The sequence below is a fragment of the Pleurodeles waltl genome, chromosome 4_2, assembly GCF_031143425.1.
Source record: "Pleurodeles waltl isolate 20211129_DDA chromosome 4_2, aPleWal1.hap1.20221129, whole genome shotgun sequence".
NCBI classification, from domain to species: Eukaryota; Metazoa; Chordata; class Amphibia; order Caudata; family Salamandridae; genus Pleurodeles; species Pleurodeles waltl.
The window spans coordinates 390,345,290-390,363,757 of record NC_090443.1 but is presented as its reverse complement, the minus strand read 5'-3'; positions in this window follow the sequence as shown (position 1 = coordinate 390,363,757).

Here is an 18,468-nt window from a genome sequence, read left to right as displayed (position 1 = left end):
CCTCGGATGGCTGCCCACTGGGGATGATGCTGGGGACTGGAGCAGAGGCAGCAGACGTGCAGGTGGGCGTGCAGGTGGCGGTGCAGGTGGCTGTGCTTGCAGTGGTGTTCACCGTAGTACAGGTTGCTGTTCTGACCTGCAGAAGGGGTGTCACCAGTCCCTCACCCTGAGGCTCCGTGCCCTGAGCTGTCTTCCCTTTAGCCTTGTGTCCCTTCCCCACCTTGAAAGTTGCTGCTGGGACTTTGGCACTGTCCTCTTTTGTCTTGGAGGAGGCTTTGCTGCTTGGTAGGTGCAGCTTGTCCTTACAGCATGTTGTCCCCTTCTTCACCTTGGCAGGTGGCGGAATAGGGTGTGCAGGGACCACAGTGCTGGAGGATTCCGTGGCTGAGGTGCTGGGCTGGGATCTGGACATCCTGGCTCTAGGGAAAGGATGGGGGGGAGGTGTAGGGAAGAGGTCAAAGTTAGCGAGGAAACGTTTTTCAGACACACTGGGAGGGGAAGATGGAGGGGGTTTGGGAGTGGAGGAAGAGGTAGTGGTTGTAGGAGGTGTACTTCTGCTGAATTTGGGTGAGGGTGCATGGGCTGGAGGCTGTTGTGAGGTGGATGGCTGTTGAGTGGGTGGGTGCCGGTGTTTGTGTAGTTTGGGAGGAGGGCTCACAGACACACTGGGAGAGGACACAGGGGACGTGTGAACGGTAGTGGGGCTGTTGGTTGCACATGAGCGGTGTGTGGTGATGGGCATGCTGGTGATAGATGTAGTGGCTAAGGATGTAGTGCATGCTGGTTTGAGTGGAGACGAGACTGGGAGGGAGGAGGAGGATGTGGAGGAGGGGGACACAGTGGAGGCAGTGGATGTTGTTGTGTCTGAATGGGGATGGTGCTTGTGTGAGTGCCTGTGGGATGTGTGGTGCTTATGTTTGCCATGTCCACTCTTGTTTGTTGATGAGTGTGCATGCTGGTCTGATGGTGTGCTTGGGATAGGCTGAGGTACAGGGGTTTGGGTCTGGGTAGTGGAAGTTGGAGGAGGGAGGCTGGACACAGGGACAATGGCTGCCATCAGTGCTGAGGCCAGAGCCTGAAATGCTCTCTGTTGGGCTGCCACGCCAGAATGAATGCCCTCCAGGTATGCATTTGTTTGCTGCAAATGCCTCTCAACACCCTGGATGCCACTCAAAATGGTTGATTTCCCAACAGTGAGGGATCTCAGGAAATCAATAGCCTCCTCACTGAGGGCAGCAGGGTTGACTGGGGCAGGGCCTGAGGTGCCTGGGGCGAAGGAGATGCTCACCCTACTGGGTGAGCGGGCACAGGAAACTCAAAGAGGGGCTGCTGGGAGGGTGGTGCTGGTAGGGGGGGTGGGGGCTGTACCTGTTGTTGCAGTAGGCACAGAGGTGCCCGCCACCACAAGGGAGCTCCCATCAGAGGAGGAGTCGCTGTCGCTGGTGTCTCCTCCTGTCCCCATCGTGGAGCTCCCCTCACCCTCCATCCCACTGGTGCCTTCAGACTCCGTAGATTCACCCTCCAGGGCCATGTGGGTTGCAGCTCCCTCCTGCTCCGGTGCCACTCCTTCTCCGCCAGATGATGCTAATGCACACAAGGACAGAAACAAAAAGGGGGGGAGACAGTGGAGAGACATGGTCAATGCCTGCAACAACACCACCATTGGCAGACACAACACACAGGGTGCAGCCCTATGCAGTAGACCATGCACTAACAGTTCAGGGGAAAATCACATGCCCATGGTGGACTGTGCCTATACCCATTTGATGCACACCTGGAACACACAGGAGCCTGACTAGGTGTAGAGGGCCACTACCACATTTGGGGTTGGACTGGCACTCAGCCTGCCTAACAATGGATCTACCCTGGCACGTTTGCCCTGCCCTAGGGGAACCCACAGCCCTCTTCCCACACCCAGAAACCTCATTAAGCGTGCAGAGTCAGCTGCAGGAGAGAGTACTTACCCCCTTGTGGCTGCTGTGATGCCCTCAAGCGCCCATCCAACTCCGGATATGCCACCACCAGGATCCGGTACATCAGGGGGGTCATGGGGCGACGGGCACCCCTTCCACTCTGGGAAGCCATCCCCAGCTGGGCCTTCACCGTCTTCTTAGTCCAGCGGCCCAGGTCCTCCCATCTTTTGTGGCAGTGGGTGCTTCGTCTATGGTAGATCCCCAGGGTCCGCACTTCCTTGGCGATGGAACGCCAAATACCCTTCTTCTGGTGGGTGCTGACCTAGAGGAAATGTAAAGTAGGAATGGATTTTACTCCCCTGGCCGGTTATTCTTACTCATTGGCCACAATCACCCACCCTGGCCCACAAACACATACACTGACCATCCTCACATGCTGGCCTCTGCCCACCCCCCACCTGTAGCTTCCATCGACACCACTCCATACATTCATGTCCCATCCATCATGCTCACAGTGTACTCACCTGTTTGTCTGGTGGACCATATAGTTGTGTGTACTGGGGTAGGACACCATCCACCAGCTTGTCCAACTCCTCCGCAGTGAAGGCAGGGGCCCTTTCCACAGACACTGTAGCCATTGTCGCTTCCAGACTCAGGTCACAGCAGCACTTGCAGTGTAGGTCCTCTCCTGTTGAAGGTCAAGTATCAAGTGAGTGAAAAGATAGAAAATGGCGGTCACGTCCGCGGCGGTGCGTACCGTCACCACCGGCGTACATCGTCATTGACTCCTGGAACCCATAGGGCCCAATGATAACCAATGCTGAATTGTGCAGCGGTCTTCGTCCACCTACAGCGACGGTGTACAATGCCAGCGCAGTTACCTCATTTCCCCTTGTCCCTCCTCACAGGTCAGGCAGCCGCCATTTCAGGTGGCCTCATGAGAGGCCAAATAAGTGCGTTGCAGCAGTTTTGTGCAGGAATACGGACATACAGTGCTAAACACAGATTACATCACATTTGTTCTAAACACCCTTGTGAAACCTATGTGGTGTATGACCCTCTGCTCACCCTTCTCCTCCATAGGCCACGTCCGCTGGGGCATATGATGAGATGGCGTCATCCTCCGGTATACAGACCCCTGGTGGACCTGTCGACAATGGAAGACAGACACATCATCATCACCTACAGATTTGATCGTGCCACAATCCATGAACTGTGTGCCCAGTTGGAGCCAGACCTGATGTCAGCTATCCGCCATCCCACAGGAATCCCCCCTCTAGTGCAGGTCCTGTCAGTACTCCATTTCCAGGCCAGTGGTTCCTTTCAAACACAGTGGCCATGGCATTAGGGATGTCACAGCCAATGTTCTTTAACATGTTGTCCAGAGTGTTGTCTGCCCTGCTGAAACACATGCGCAGCTACATTGTATTCCCCCAGGTGGAGGATTTGGCCACAGTGAAAGCTCACTTCTATGCCCTGAGACATAACCCTTAACATCATTGGTGCCATTGATGGTACACATGTGGTATTTGCCCCCCCCGCAGAAATGAACAGGTGTACAGAAACTGCAAAAGCTACCATTCTATGAATGTGCAGATGGTGTGTTTGGCAGACCAGTACATCTCCCATGTAAATGCCAAGTATCCTGGCTCAGTGCATGACGCTTACATTTTGAGGAATAGCAATCTCCCTTATGTGAGGGGGCAACTCCAGAGGCACCGTGTGTGGCTAATAGGTGAGCCCAAGGTCCCAACACAGATTACATAGGTGTCTGGCTATGGTAGAGCCCCTAATGATTGGTGTATGTCTCACAGTTGTCCCTCTATATTTGCAGGTGACTCTGGTTACCCCAGCCTGTCATGGCTACTGACCCCAGTGAGGAATCCCAGGACATGGGCAGAGGAACGCTACAATGAGGCACATGGATGGACTAGGAGGATAATTGAGCGTACTTTCAGCCTCCTGAAGGCCAGGTTCCAGTGCCTCCATCTGACAGGTGGCTCCCTATACCTACTAAGAAGGTGTGCCATATCATCGTGGCATGCTGTATGTTGCACAACTCGGCTTTGCAACTCCAGATGCCTTTTCTGCAGGAGGATGGGCCTGATGTTGATCTTGTGGCAGCTGTGGAGCCTGTGCACAGTGAAGAAGAGGAGGCAGAAGAAGAAGATATTGACAACCAAAACAACATCATCATGCAATACTTCCAGTGAGACACAGGTAAGAGACTGGCACTGCTCCTCTCATATCCGACTACTGTAGGACAGTGCATGGTTCTGCCTTTTTGCCTCTGTGTATGGACCCTGAAAGTTCACCTTGGCTTTCCATTTCACAGATCTGTGTACCACTTTCTGCCTTCTGCTATGTTTACTGCTGCCCAACAACTGTCTAACATTGGTATGTGAAAATGAACATTGACATTGCTATTTTTCTGAAAGTTTGCAATAACACATTTGTGAAAGTACAGACTGACTCCAGATCGATTTGTGATTCAAGGGTGTTTATTTCTGTGCTGATAAGTGGAGGGGGCTGTGCAATGGGCTGGGGTGATGGTGGAGGAATGTCCATGGTGGAGTCCAGTCTATTGGCATCACAGATGCATTGTCCAAGGGGGCATAGGAAGTGGAGTAATGGCAGTTGAAGGTGGACAGGGTAACAGAGATGGGACAGAAGGGTGGCTATCAGGAGAGTCCTATTTCCTGGCGGGGGTCTTGGCAATGTTCTGTCTTATGCATGGACCGCAGGGACCGTTTGCGGGGTGGTTCTCCTTCTTCAGGGGGTGGGGTGCTGGTGGCCTTTTGGTCCTGTGGCGGGACCTCCTGTCCCCTAGCGCCGGCGGAGGTGGAGAACTGTTCAACGTTCACGCTAGTGTCAGGGGCCCATTGGTGTGCCACTGTGTCCCTCTTGGTGTTGGCCATGTCTGCCAGCACTCCTGCAATGGTGACCGGGGTGTTGTTAATGGACTTCAAGTCCTCCCTGATCCCCAGGTAGTGTTCCTCCTGCAGCCGCTGGGTCTCCTGAAACTTGGCCAGTACCGTGCCCCTGGTCTCCTGGGAATGATGGTATGCTCCCATGATGTTGAAGAGTGCCTCGTGGAGAGTCGGTTCCCTGGTCCTGTCCTCCCCCTGTCGCACAGCAGTCCTCCCAGCTTCCCTGTTATCCTGTGCCTCTGTCCCCTGAACCGTGTGCCACTGCCACTGACCCCAGGTCCCTGATTGTCTTGGGTTAGTGGGTTTGTCTGGGTTCCCTGTAGTGGTGGATACACTGCTGATTGACGTGTCCTGGGGACAGTGGCATGGGCCCGCTGGGTGGGTGCTGTGGTGCTGTTTCCTGAGGGAGGAGGTTCTGTGGTTGTTTGTGACAGTGGCAGGGGAACCGACTGTCCCGAGGTCCCTGATGGGCCGGGCTGGTCATCTTGATTCAGGCGTGCAGAGCTACTGTCGTCACTCTGGACCTCTTCTGTGGGGGGACTGGATATGGCTGGCACCTCCTGTCTGGTGACGTTGGGTAGGGGTCCTGTTGGGGGTAAATGCAAAGTAATTGTATCTGTGTGTGCCCACTTGTCCAATGTGTGAGTTGGCTAATTGTCTTTGGCCTTGTGTGATTGTTAATTTTGGGGCCTGGGTGAGTATCTGTACTGGACATGCTTTGGTGATGGGTGTCCATGCATTGGTGTGACATGCAGGCCTTGGGTTTGGGATGTGTGGATTGTGATAGTGGGGTACCTGTGGGGTGTTGGGGTGATGGGTGTGAGGGTAGGGATAGGAGTTTGTGATGGCATGCAGGTAGGGTGGGGGGATATAGTAGTAAAGATTTGACTTACCAGAGTCCAGTCCTCCTGCTACTCCTGCGAGGCCCTCAGGATACATGATTGCCAAGACTTGCTCCTCCCATGTTGTTAGTTGTTGGGGAGGAGGTGGGGGTCCACCGCCAGTCTTCTGTACTGCTACCTGGTGTCTGAATACCACGGAACACACCTTCCCTTGTAGGTCGTTCCATCTCTTCCTGATGTCATCCTGTGTTCTTGGATGCTGTCCCACTGCGTTGACCCTGTCGACAATTCTCCGCCATAGCTCCATCTTCCTTGCAATGGATGTCTATTGCACCTGTGATCCGAATAGCTGTGGCTCTACCCGGATGATTTCCTCCACCATGACCTTGAGCTCCTCCTCAGAAAACCTGGGGTGTCTTTGAGGTGCCAGGATGTGGTGTGGATGATGTGTGAGGTGCTGTCTGTTGTGATGTGTGGGGGGATGTGTTGGGGTGTGTTGTTTGAGGTGTCTGGATGTTGTATGAGTGATGGTGTTGTGTGCCTGTGGATGCTGGTGTTGTGTTTGCTATTCTCTCTCTCTGGGATTCTTCCAAACAGGTCGTTGTAAGGGGTTGTGGGTAATGTGGGTGTGTGTTTTATATTGGATTGGGTGTGTGGGTGTGGTGTGTGTGTGTGTGTCAGGTGTGTGTATTTTGAATTGTCCAATGTGGTGTTGTTTTGTGAGTGTGTGTGTATTTTGAGTGCGGCGGTGTGTACCGCCAATGGATTACCGCGGTTGAATGACTGCCGCGTTGATTCGTGGGTCATGACAGTGTGGGCGTAGTTCTGTTGGCGTGATGGTGTAGGTTTTGCTATCGCCAGTTTATCACTGACCTTTGGTGTGGCGGACTTGTGTGGGTGTCTGTATTGTGGCAGATTACAGAATCTGGGTCGTAATACCTGTAGCGGATCTCCACCACAGTGAAGTGGTTCTTATTTTCAGGGTTGTTTTATGGTTCCCAATGACATTGGATTACTATGATGGATTTACTTTGGATTTTTATATAATTGCATTTTGTTTTGGGTTCTTTGAATTTTATTGTTTCCTTTGATGAGGACTGAATTGTGTATGCATAGACTTGGGACAAGCTGTAGCTTACAGCTATGGAACTGTAAGTTTGATTTCTTTCTTTATTTAATATTGGTGGGAATTGTTACATTTTATTCTATATGTGTATTTGGTCTAATTGCAATGTATTCATTTTATTTTCTATGTGTGTGATTTATTGATGTCCCGTTGTGTTTATTTATAATCTTGTAGCTTTGGCTGTTGATGTGTAGATTTTTAATTAAGTATTAAAACATATTGGGTTCGATTCTCAAAGGTAAACTTAGATGTTTGGTCTAAACATAGACCGAACGTCTAAGTTTACGACTTTGGGAATTTACAAAGGGCATTAACGCCCCAAGTGCGGACCTAAAGATACTACTCATAAATGCCCTTGTGAATTCCCAAAGTTGTAAACTTAGATGTTTGGTCTAAGTTTAGACCAAACGTTTAAGTTTACCTTTGAGAATCGGGCCCATCATTTTTATTTATCAGCCTTGTTTTCTATGGTGTTAATAAAATTTTGACTGATTTATGAAAGTAAATTGTTTAAGATTTATTTAGAAATTATTAATGTATTGTGGTGTTTTCTTTTGTTAAGGATTGTTGCTTAGATTGTGGTAGGTACATATACTATAATGGGGATTTTGCAATTACTACTCAGTCTACTCCTTTGTTGGTAATAAAGATTCTAACTTTGCATTGTAGCATGTACTACATTTGCCAGGTTTGTTTATTTATTTTAGATTTAATTTGGCTTATTGACTCCTCAATCCTTAGTTGTTGGTAGCTTTGTTCTTTTTAGAGGGCTTTTATAAATTTGTATGGTGTAGGTTTAGTTCTCCCTAGTATGGCTAGGAAGGCATTGCGTCATCCTTCTACTGTGTAGTTTGTTTTAGCTTGTTGAGCCGTAGTGTTGTTATAGTCATTCCAACATGATATTAGGAATTTGGCTTGCATCTGTGTTCAGAGTGGTACAGTCTGCCAACCCAAGTGTCTTCAAAGTAGCCCATTAGGGGACATTTTGTTTGCAAAACGGGGTTTCTATAAGAACGTTTTAGTGATTCACTCCCCTTCAGTATCTGGGTGTGGTGGTGAGCTTTGGCTCCTGGAGACCTTGACGTTGAATATTGGGTAATTATTTTTCAAAGCCGCCCTGCCTACCGGGGAAATCCCATGTTAGCAGATAACTACAAAAAGGAACCTCTTCTGAAGGAAGAAAAGCCAAAGCTGCAGAAACCTCCAAAAGGATGCAGAAAGGCAGTAAACTCCGAGAAGACCAACCTGGAGGAAGGCACAAGAAAAAAATAGTCAGGAACTAACTAGGAGTGTGTACACAGAACAGAAACATTTGCAAAGCACAGTAAACAAGATTTCACTACCTTAAATCGCTGCCACCTTGGATTGGGAACACCCATAGACATGAATGGGAAGGACACCATCTTAGATAGGTGATTATATAGGATCAAAAATGGCACCTGAACCACACTAGATGCCAACATCCTCTAAAATGGTGCTACTTGCACCTTTTACTCTGGAACCCCGTACTGCTGGCAATCACCCGACCTCCCAACCCAAGATAAGGGGCAAGGTGGGGCAGCAGCAGTGGGGTTGTTAAGGCCCGTTGAGCACCATAACCGAAGCGCGGCACGCCCAACACTACCTCTGCTACTGGAACATAGGCTAGGGTTTTTCATTTCTTTATTTCAAAGGCAAGCTAGCTGTTTGTTGCATATTCTACGCTCATTGCATATTTTTGGAGATGACTCCAAACGTGTTGGTTGAAATGGTAATAACAGCCTCCTATTGCTGTGTGTGGGTAAATATATAATGTATTGTTTATATCATTACCTGATCAAATCCTGATATGTTTTTTGTGGGAAGTAGGTGCTTGTTTTTATTTTGATGTAGTTTAGTAGCTCGTAACTATTGCTACTTTGTTCGCTAGGTAGCAATGCATATATAATGGGTATGTTGGTGTTGTGAAATTCACCATGTATGGTATATATCTGTGTGAATGGTCTAGTGCAAATTTTGAATGGTTTGTCCACCATCTATGTTTCACATTGGCTTTATCTTAATAATTGATTTGCAGTAGAAATACAATTATTTGTTTCTAATCATTAAGGTTGTTGTGTAGGAGGATGGGTTCATCATTATGTGTAGTGGTTAAGTGTTCAGGAATTTCAATGACTTATTTATCGTGTAGGAGCAGCAGGAGTTTCATTGGTGACTTTCTAGTGCATGTGATTAGGCATTTTAAAGTGAGTGCTGCTGGTGGTAACTTGTGATGTGTTCAGGTACTATAGGGAATATATCTTTACATTGGGCTCTTGGGAACAAGTGCTTGCTTCTTTTAAATCTTGCACCACATTCTTTACTTTAACTTCTGTGACATTTGAGGGATGGTTGTGCTCTTGCACATTAATAACAACATAATTTTTTTGTAGTAACCCTCCCATAATAAGCAATAGAGTAGTATTTTGCACATTTCCAATTTACATTCTCTGTGCTGGTGATCTCCTGGGTCTAAGTGCAGCCCATGTGCAATTGTTTGGCTTTCTGATTTGTTCAAAAAATCTTTATTCGGTATGAAATAAATCAACCCCTTAGATTACATAAACAACAATAAATATCCATAGTATCAATAAAACAATAAAATCACAATAATCTAATTTAGGAACAGATCAAACATCATTTTCAAAATTAATAATCTAAGACGTCCCTAAAAAAACTCTAGGTTATTACGCCAAGTAATGCCTCCCCTCAAAAACAAGCTCAAACCCCTCCATACCAATGCATCTGAGGCTATTTGCAACCACATAAAAGCAGGGCGAAATTGCACAAATCCCTTTGGCCTCAGTAAGGGTAATAAAAAACGACTTCTAAAAGGTGCATAAAAAACACAGAATAATGTAAAATGGGACAAGGTCTGCAGGGACACCCAGTCACAGGGACACGGTCTGATAGATTTTTCACCATACTGACCTAACGGAAAGCAAAGATTATTTCTAATGACCCCCAACCGGAATCGGATAATGAGTCCTTTCCCTCAGGTCATTTATTGCTAGGAGATAGGGCTCCGGACCCACCCCCATCTTTAGCATAATAAAATCCCTGACCGATTGTTTCCCTAGTTCCTTTCCCTCTCTTTCAGCCCTCCGAATTCTTAAAAAATTCTCCTTCACCCAATTTTTGTCCTGGCTAGTCATATCCTCGGGAGAGTAAAGCTGATCCGGCCGCCCCAGCTCCTGTGCTACTTTTCTTATGTACATCAGCCAGGGAATGCACTTTACATTATCACAAGCCAAACAATCCCTTAGGATCTCTCTATTAAAAATAGAAAATGTGTTTCTCCAAATCGAAATCCATAACAAAAGGGGAGCCAACTGAATAATATCTTGCACACACTCAAGATCTAGTTCTAGATGCAAGCAAAAGCCAGAGGTATTTTGGCCAACGCCCAATAATCTTCTACAGAAACAATTTTCTTCTATAAAGGGCACTTGGGTGTCCATATACCCCCAAAGTGCTGCACCATACAACAGGGCAGGGAGACATTTTTGCCTATAGATTTCAAGCAGAGGCTTAATGGGTTTGCTACCTACTCTAACAGCAAAATCAAAAGTAGCATCAACTGAGGCATGGAACAGCATACTCCTTCTAGCAGTAGAGGGTTTCCATGAGCCTTTGTCATCAAAGATTACCCCTAAATATGGGAATTCATTGACCCTACTAATAGTTTGGTCATCGGCCTTTAGCTCCCCAACCCTGCTCAGAGATTTACCACATACCATAAAATGTGATTTCTTATAGTTTATCTCTAGGCCCAAGCCTGACATAAAAGATGCATAGGCTCTAACAGCTTTGGGAAGACTATTCATGGTGCGGGCCATAAGGACCGCATCATCCGCATATGTCAATACCGGGACACTAGTGCCATTCACCTTTGGGACATCCCTACAGTTCTCCACCAAAAAATATGACAATCCATTAGTATATAAGAGGAACAGAGTAGGGGCCAACACACACACTCCTGGTGAACGCCCTTGGTGAGGCTAAAAGTCTCTGAGAGTTCTCCATTTGTCCCCACCCTCACATTGGCAACTGATCCTGAGTGGCGGTACCAAAGCAGTTCCACAATGTAAGGATCCATCCCTAGCTGACTTAACCTTTCCCACAATATGTACCGATTTACCTTATCGAAGGCACAACTAAAGTCCATAAAGGCAAGATAGAGGGTACACTTCCTGGCTTGCGTATATTTCCCAATCATCATCAGAAGATTAAGGCACTGCTCACGTGTGCCAAGACCTTCCCTAAAGCCATATTGATACCGGCTCAGAATTTCCTTTTCTACCATCCAACCCTCAATACGCCTTAAGATGATCCGCCCCAGAATCTTCCCAGAAGAGTCAAGTAGGGAAATAAGGCGATAGGACTTCGGGTCATTCCGATCCCCCTTTTTAAAAACTGGGATGATACAAGCCCTCCTCCAAGAGGCAGGAATTCCCACAGTAACTGACGCATTAAGAACATTTGAAAAAACAGGAGCCCATAACTGAGGGCAAGATTTGTATAAATCCATAGGAATGGAGTCCAGGCCCGGGGCTTTATTACTAGCACTGCCCTGGAGTGCATCAATAACTTCCTGAAGCTAAAACCTGATCGCTAAATTGGGAACCACCACACACTCATTTTCCCAATTATTTCTTAAAGGGGTTCCCTCAAAAATACTACAAAATATTTTACCCAGACCGCCGGGGGAATATTGCAACCCAAACCTTCAGATGTCTCTGTGGCAAAAGAACCTCTATTTACCACCTTCCAGAACAAGCCAGGATCCTTCAGGACTGTGGCGCGCTCCAACTCTGCCCAGGCCTTTGCTTTAAACCTATTCTTACTTTCCCTCAGAGCCCTTTTGTACTCAATCCTTGCTACTTTCACTGCGGGCCTGTCTCTGGGATATTCTTTGAGGGCCGTTTTCATGTTTGCCCTGGCATCGTAACAAGCCTTATCAAACCACCCACCTCTACGCTTGTTAGGACGACTGTCTATCGAAAATAGACAGTCTCTAACTTCTATGTTTACTTCAGCTATTGCATCCATCACTTCTGTTGGGCTCGGAGTCTCTCTCAAAAGTATATCCATAAACAAGAGTAAGTTTCCCCCCACCACCCTCTCAATAACTTGTTGGGCATCTACCTGTTTCCAGCCAAGTCGCCTACCCTGATCTCTTATCTTCACTGTTGCTGGACCACCCCTCCCTAACTTACTTTGTGCCCCTGGGAGTTTAAAGCTCAATGTGAGGGGGATATGATCACTCATACATTCTCCAAGCACCTCTCCACCAATTAACAGATTTTTCAATGACGGAGACACAAAAGGTAGTCAATTGTGGTGCCAGACCCTCTACCCACAATTGTTGGGAGCTGGTGAAAATCTACTACTTCAGTGTCCCGGAGGTTCAAAAGGCCCAACTTCCCAAGTTCCTTATTCAAAGCCCTACCTCTCACATCCTGAATATCATCCACCAAGTAGTCCACACAATCATAGTCGAAGGGATTTACCATTGTACTGAGGCGGCCCAGCTTAGCATTGAAATCTCCTGATACAATGGCATGGAATTCCAACCCCACCTCCTCCATTCTATGTTTCAACACCTGGAGAATAGAGAAAAGGATCTCAATTTGGCACCCCCGTCCCATACAGCATTATAAGAATTAACCAACAGAACGCTAAAATTATTAGAAAAAATTACCCAAACAGGCAATATAACCTGATGGTTACAATTGATTTGGAAGGCAGCCACTATCTTGGAGAAACGTATTAAAGTAACCAAGCCCCCTTTCAAGCGGCCCCGAGGGACTGAGCTGCTGGGATGGTGAATCTATCATATCCATCCCAAGCAGGCAGCCCCTCAGACCATGTTTCCTGCAACATAATAATATCATAGTCAACCATACCCCCAACCCAATCCTGGTCGGATATCTTGGCATTATACCCCGCAATGTTCCAAGAGATAAGGTCACACTTCGAACCCACCCTCTCCAACGCAATCACAGTCTTGGTGCATTGTCAATCCACCCCTGCGAAGTCTGAGTTTATATTGTAATCCGTTCTCCTGCAAATTGGCCGCTGGGCATTCTGGCCTAAGGGTGGGGTCCTGCCAAAGTCAGGAGAGGGATCAACGCCCAGACGCATATGATTGTAAAAATATCCCAGGGGGGCCATATCAATTGATTCGCACTTGAAAAGACCTGACTATAAGAGAAAAGAAGCCGTTGAGCCAGGGCCGGATATCTGAAATTTATAATAACACAATCCTCAACCCCTTCTTTTTTCCTCGGCCCAATCCAGTCAATTCTTCGAACAAACAAGACATCTTCAAGATCCTTACATGAAAAATTGCAGTTTTTGCTCAGCCAATGACCAGTTTTGTTTTTTAATTGAGCCATAGATTCTGTTACCCCATGGGCCAGAGCAGGAACATTAGTCAGTACTGCCACATAAGGGGCACATGCCGGTGGGAGGTCCAGACGGGCCAGTGAAGACTTTTTACTCAACGGATTCTGGTTGGTCTTCCCAACCGGCTGTGGGCAAGCCCCCCCATCCACCACAAAACCACGGTCAGGTCGTCCTCCGAGGCTAGGTCCATTCAAGACCCCGCTTCCCATTGGTGGGGCAATAGTTGGGACCAGCACAGACTGAGTACAGGCACCTTTTCCCCAAGAACTTGACGAGTTATCCAGATGCTGAGGCAAACTTCCCAGGGGCCCAGCATTTCCCTCCTGTAAATTCTCATCCACACTGGGATGAGATACACAACACAGGGCCTTACACCCCCCCATAGAATGGCTCCCTTGGCTTCTTAAATCACCTAGTCGAGCAACTGCTTTTGCTATCACTGATAGTTTTACCATCACAGGTGACAGAATACCCTCAATCATTTCCTTAAGCTTTAGCAAAAGAAAAGTTGCATCACAGCCCATTGGCTCGCTAGATTTTGCACCACCATATAACTCCTTAGAACCATCCACAAGAGAAGCTTTTGTTTTAGGGACAAATTTCTTCAGTGTCGTTTTCTTCCTTGTTGGAGGGCTGCACTTATCCATAGAACAGGCCACTGGAGAAGACAGCAGAAGCCTTTTGCTTTTACTCGAAGGCCCTGGGTCGCCAGAGTGGTCACGCTCTAACACAGGACACCGCTCTCCTCCATGATGGGCAACCACCCAAAAGCCGGTCATTTATAAAAGCATTGCCAGAAACCACTGTGACAGGCTTTCCTGTCATTGCATCTAACTCTCTGCTGCGCGGTTGCATCAGCAGGACACCGACCTATAGCAAGGAGTATTTCATTTTGCTTTTCAAAAAGAAAATCTCAAAATGGTATTTAAAAAAAAATACATATATATATATATATATATATATATATAAAACTCTCCCCTCTTCACGGGAGTCTTCTCCCATGGCTGGAGGAGCATTATAATGATTTTACTTTTCCTTACGGCCAGGTTTTACCTAGTGCGAAGAAACAGTAAAAAATGTCTATAAGTCTGCCTATCCAAATTGGGTGGGTGAACGCATATCCATTTCTCGAACAGCCCTAACTTTCCAGGGCTGTAAGAGGGGTTTAATCACCAGTGGAGACAGAGTATTATCAACTGTGATTAACCCTAAGGTAAATGAGGAGGGCAGGCCACTATATTATCGGGGAGGGAACTCCGTTGCGATTGCGACTGAGTACCTTCTCGGCCAATATATAAATCAGGCCCTAATTCACAGGTGTGCTAAAATACCTGTTCAGAATGGGGATGGGAGCAAACTGCTTCACATCAAAGCACAGTTTGCCCCTTTGCATTGTGGTAAATGCAGTATAAAGTTTGTGCTTATTTGAATAGTAGCTGCAGTTTTTCACCAGCGTTGGTGCAGATAGTGCTGTACATCTCTAAACACATGTGTTTCTGGATTTTATCCTTCATCAGTAGAGATCAAAAAATGAATTTCATTGAGGTGCTGAGAATGCTGCCACAGTCCTCTTAGATCTCAGTACTCTCACTGGTGCACAGGTGCATCTCCAAAAGCTCATCAGCCTGTTGGCTCAAGGGAGCTCCCAACTGTTTCCTGTTTAAAATACCAGTTCACTATACCTGTTTGGCTCAGGATTGTTCACTTATAACTATATTTTCTGCAGGATTGCACAGGCAACCTCCATGGTAGGTGTTTGAGTGAAAGCCTCTTTTTTTGTTTCTGTGACAGTCACACATATGCACCCACCCTGTGCCTGGAAACAGAAGCAAATGCACTAAACGTTTTATGGTCGCAAATTGTCAGATTCGCTGGCAGTGACTGCAAAAATATTTTTTTATACAGAAGGCATTTCAGGAGTCAAAACATTTTTATGGATTACTAAAATGGGTTTGCGACTCCATACCAAACAGCCTTTTAAAATGGATGTGTTGTACCAAGCCATTGGCCCCTAAGTTGGAGTGATAATCCATTTAAAAAAAAAGGGATTGGGGTCCCTTTGGACCCCTTCTACTGTGTGAATGTTGAAAAAAGTTTTTGGGTAGAGTACTTCAAGGACCCACCGCCAATTCTCAGGGAAATTAAAATAAAAATGATTTGAAACACAGCCCTGTTTTCTGTAAGGAAAACAAGCTGCATTTTAAATAAATGTTTTCTTTATTTAAACACGATCTAATACATAGTGGTCTGCCGAATCTTGCAGGACGCTATCCCAGCAATGGTGGCCAATTAGAATGATCTGCAATTTATGACCTACCTCATGAATTTTAATGAGGTAGGTTGGATTATAGCCCACTCTGATTCTGAATTTTGGGGTCTGACCTACGTTTATAGATGGCTTTGTAAAATGTATCTGGTCATAAAAATAATGGTCACAAATTGTGGCCAGTGCTTGTGGCCCATGCTATAGTACATCTGGTCTATAGTTATTTTCATTCATATTCTTGGAATTTATGTAGTAATTGATGTCCCAGCAATTTGCCAAAGGGAGGTCACAGTTCCAGTGAAATTCTTATGTTAGCTTTGTGACGTGATCACAGTCTGATCTTAATTGCTACAGGGATGTGTCAATCTGTTGTCTTTTTTCCTGCACTGCAAAATTAAAAAACAGTCCACATTAGAAATGTTGTCTACAAACATATACATGTGACTGAAAGGGATGGTATGATGTTTCTGATCCTGATCCACATTCAAAATTAAAAAACAGTCCACATTAGAAATTTCTAATGTGGACTGTTTTTAATTCTGAATGTGGATCGGGAGACTTAAGATGTCAGTATCCCTATAAACATCATACCATTCCTTTCAGTCATATGTATACAGTATGTATGTATATAGCACCAGTGCACTTTTTACTCACCTTGTCACTTTGCATTGTGACGTCACCTCGTAGGAGCACCTTTTGCAATATTATCTGCCTAGTGATTCTGAGACTGATTTGTTAAAATATGAATAAATTACATTGAATGTACAAGTAATTCTCTTTCTTGAGATGGGTTGCTTCATAAGCTATTGCTGTGGAAGTCAAGGGCTACACTTCCTCCTTGGTAACCACTTGTGTGTTCAGCTGCAGGCAGTTGCTCTTTGCCCAGTCTGCGATGTTCGTCATGCATCTGTAGAAATTGGTCCTTGTGGTGGTGGAGTTGTCGATGAGTGATAGGATCAGTTGGGTGTCCTCTGCGTATGAGATTATGTTGAGGCCATGCGATCTGATGATGTTGGCCAGCAGAGTCATGATTATATTGAAGAGGCACTACACCCCTCTTTTCCAGGGGAACTCCTGACATCAGATGTGATCCAAATTATGGTGAGTAGTCCCACATGGACAAATCTTATGATAAGACTTTATGACGCAAATCAACAAGATAATTTCACTGCACTGACTCTAGCTATAAATCGATGTATGCGTTTCAGATATGCCCATGACAGGGAAGGACTGAAGATTCTGCTGCACATTAACACAAATGTTTACATCGAATTGTAGTTTACGTATAATTAATTTGAAATATTTACAACAAATGCATTATACCTCTGTCAGATTGGCAAGGTATGGTCTATGGGACAATACAAATTGCATTTGTTGTGGGACACCGGATGCTGACTTCCTTCACCTGGTATGGCTGCGTGGCCCGATCCAGCTGTTCTGGGTTAAGGTGGTGGCAGACCCGGCAGCTATGATAATGTACACTGCAACTGTTTCTACCTGGACTGGTTAAACAACTTCCACCCGCACACTGCAAGTTTGTGTCAGTGTCGCTGTTGTTGGCAAAAAGGAGGATGGTCATGTACTGGGGCAAAAGATCAACACTGAAGCCTGCTCAATGGCGGTTTGATATGTTGTACTGTAAAGAGCAATTAGAAATGTATGCTGAAGAACTACTGCAGAACATATGGAGCCCACTCACGGCTTGCCTGATTTCAAACCCAATCACTCCTTACGGTAATTTGCTGGTTAGCTAGGACACTGGCGCTGGAGACAGTCAGGCTGTCTATGTTAATATATGTACTCATTGTCACTGCTGAATTCAAAATGCATTACTCTAAGTACATGTGGCAATAGATAAATTATTGTCCATGTTGCAGAAATTTATGAGAAAAAAATAATTTAAAAAATGAATATGTTGAGAAGCCTGGGGTTGGAGGGGGTAAGCCCTGGGGGACCCCGCAGCCAATGTTCTTGGGTTCGGAGGTGAAAGGTAGGAGGTGGATCCTCTGTGTTCTTCCGTTAGAATGGAGATGATCCATCTGAGCGTGTCTCCTTTATTGCCAATATGGTGGAGTCCAGCGAACAGTGAATAGTGGGATACAGTGACGAAAGCTTCTGAGAGATCAAGGAGGATCAGAGTTGTTGTTTCTCCTTGTTTGAGGGGGGTTCAGATGTTGTGGGTGGCTGCGATCAGGCGGTCTTGGTGCTGTGATTGCTGCAGAAGGCCACTTGATAGGCATTGAGTAGCTGGTTTTCCTCTAGGTGTGTCATGAGTTCCTTGTTGATGATGTTTTCTAATGCCTTTGCTGGGAAAGGGGACAGGGAGATTAGCCAGTAGTTTTTGAGTTTGCTGGGTTCAGCGGAGTGTTTTTTGAGTAGTGGTCTGACTTCTGCATGTTTCCAGGCGTCGAGAAATGTTGCAGTGGTGATCGAGGCATTGAGCTATTCACTACAGACCAAACGTGGGTCTTATTTGTTAAGCATATGCCAAAGTAAAGATTGTTGGGAAGTTTTATACAGTAAAGAAGTTGAACAAGGACTGGAAATTTGATTACTTGAAATGCAATCTACATAGCAACTTTCATTAACCTGCTTTGATGATACTAAATAACAAAATTGCTGCTTCTAGGTTGGCTTTTGAAGTAAGCACCATGCTAACAGAAACAGCCATTGACAAAGCAAGTAAACTAAAGGTGGTTGAAACACAAAGATTCTCATCAACAATGTGTTTCTGGCCGTCAGAATGAACACTTTAATGTTGTCTTTTCAAGACATCCATAACCACCAAACATTGTACATGAAGAAAATGGACAGCGAGAGAAGCGAGAGTTATGCAGTTTGATTTCTTGAGGCTCTTAAGCAGTGGCACAACTTTGCAATGCTCAGTATCACTCTTTGATAATTTAGGAGAGTACAAATATTTCAATTACCAAAATTCTCAACCTGTACTTTAGATTCAAAT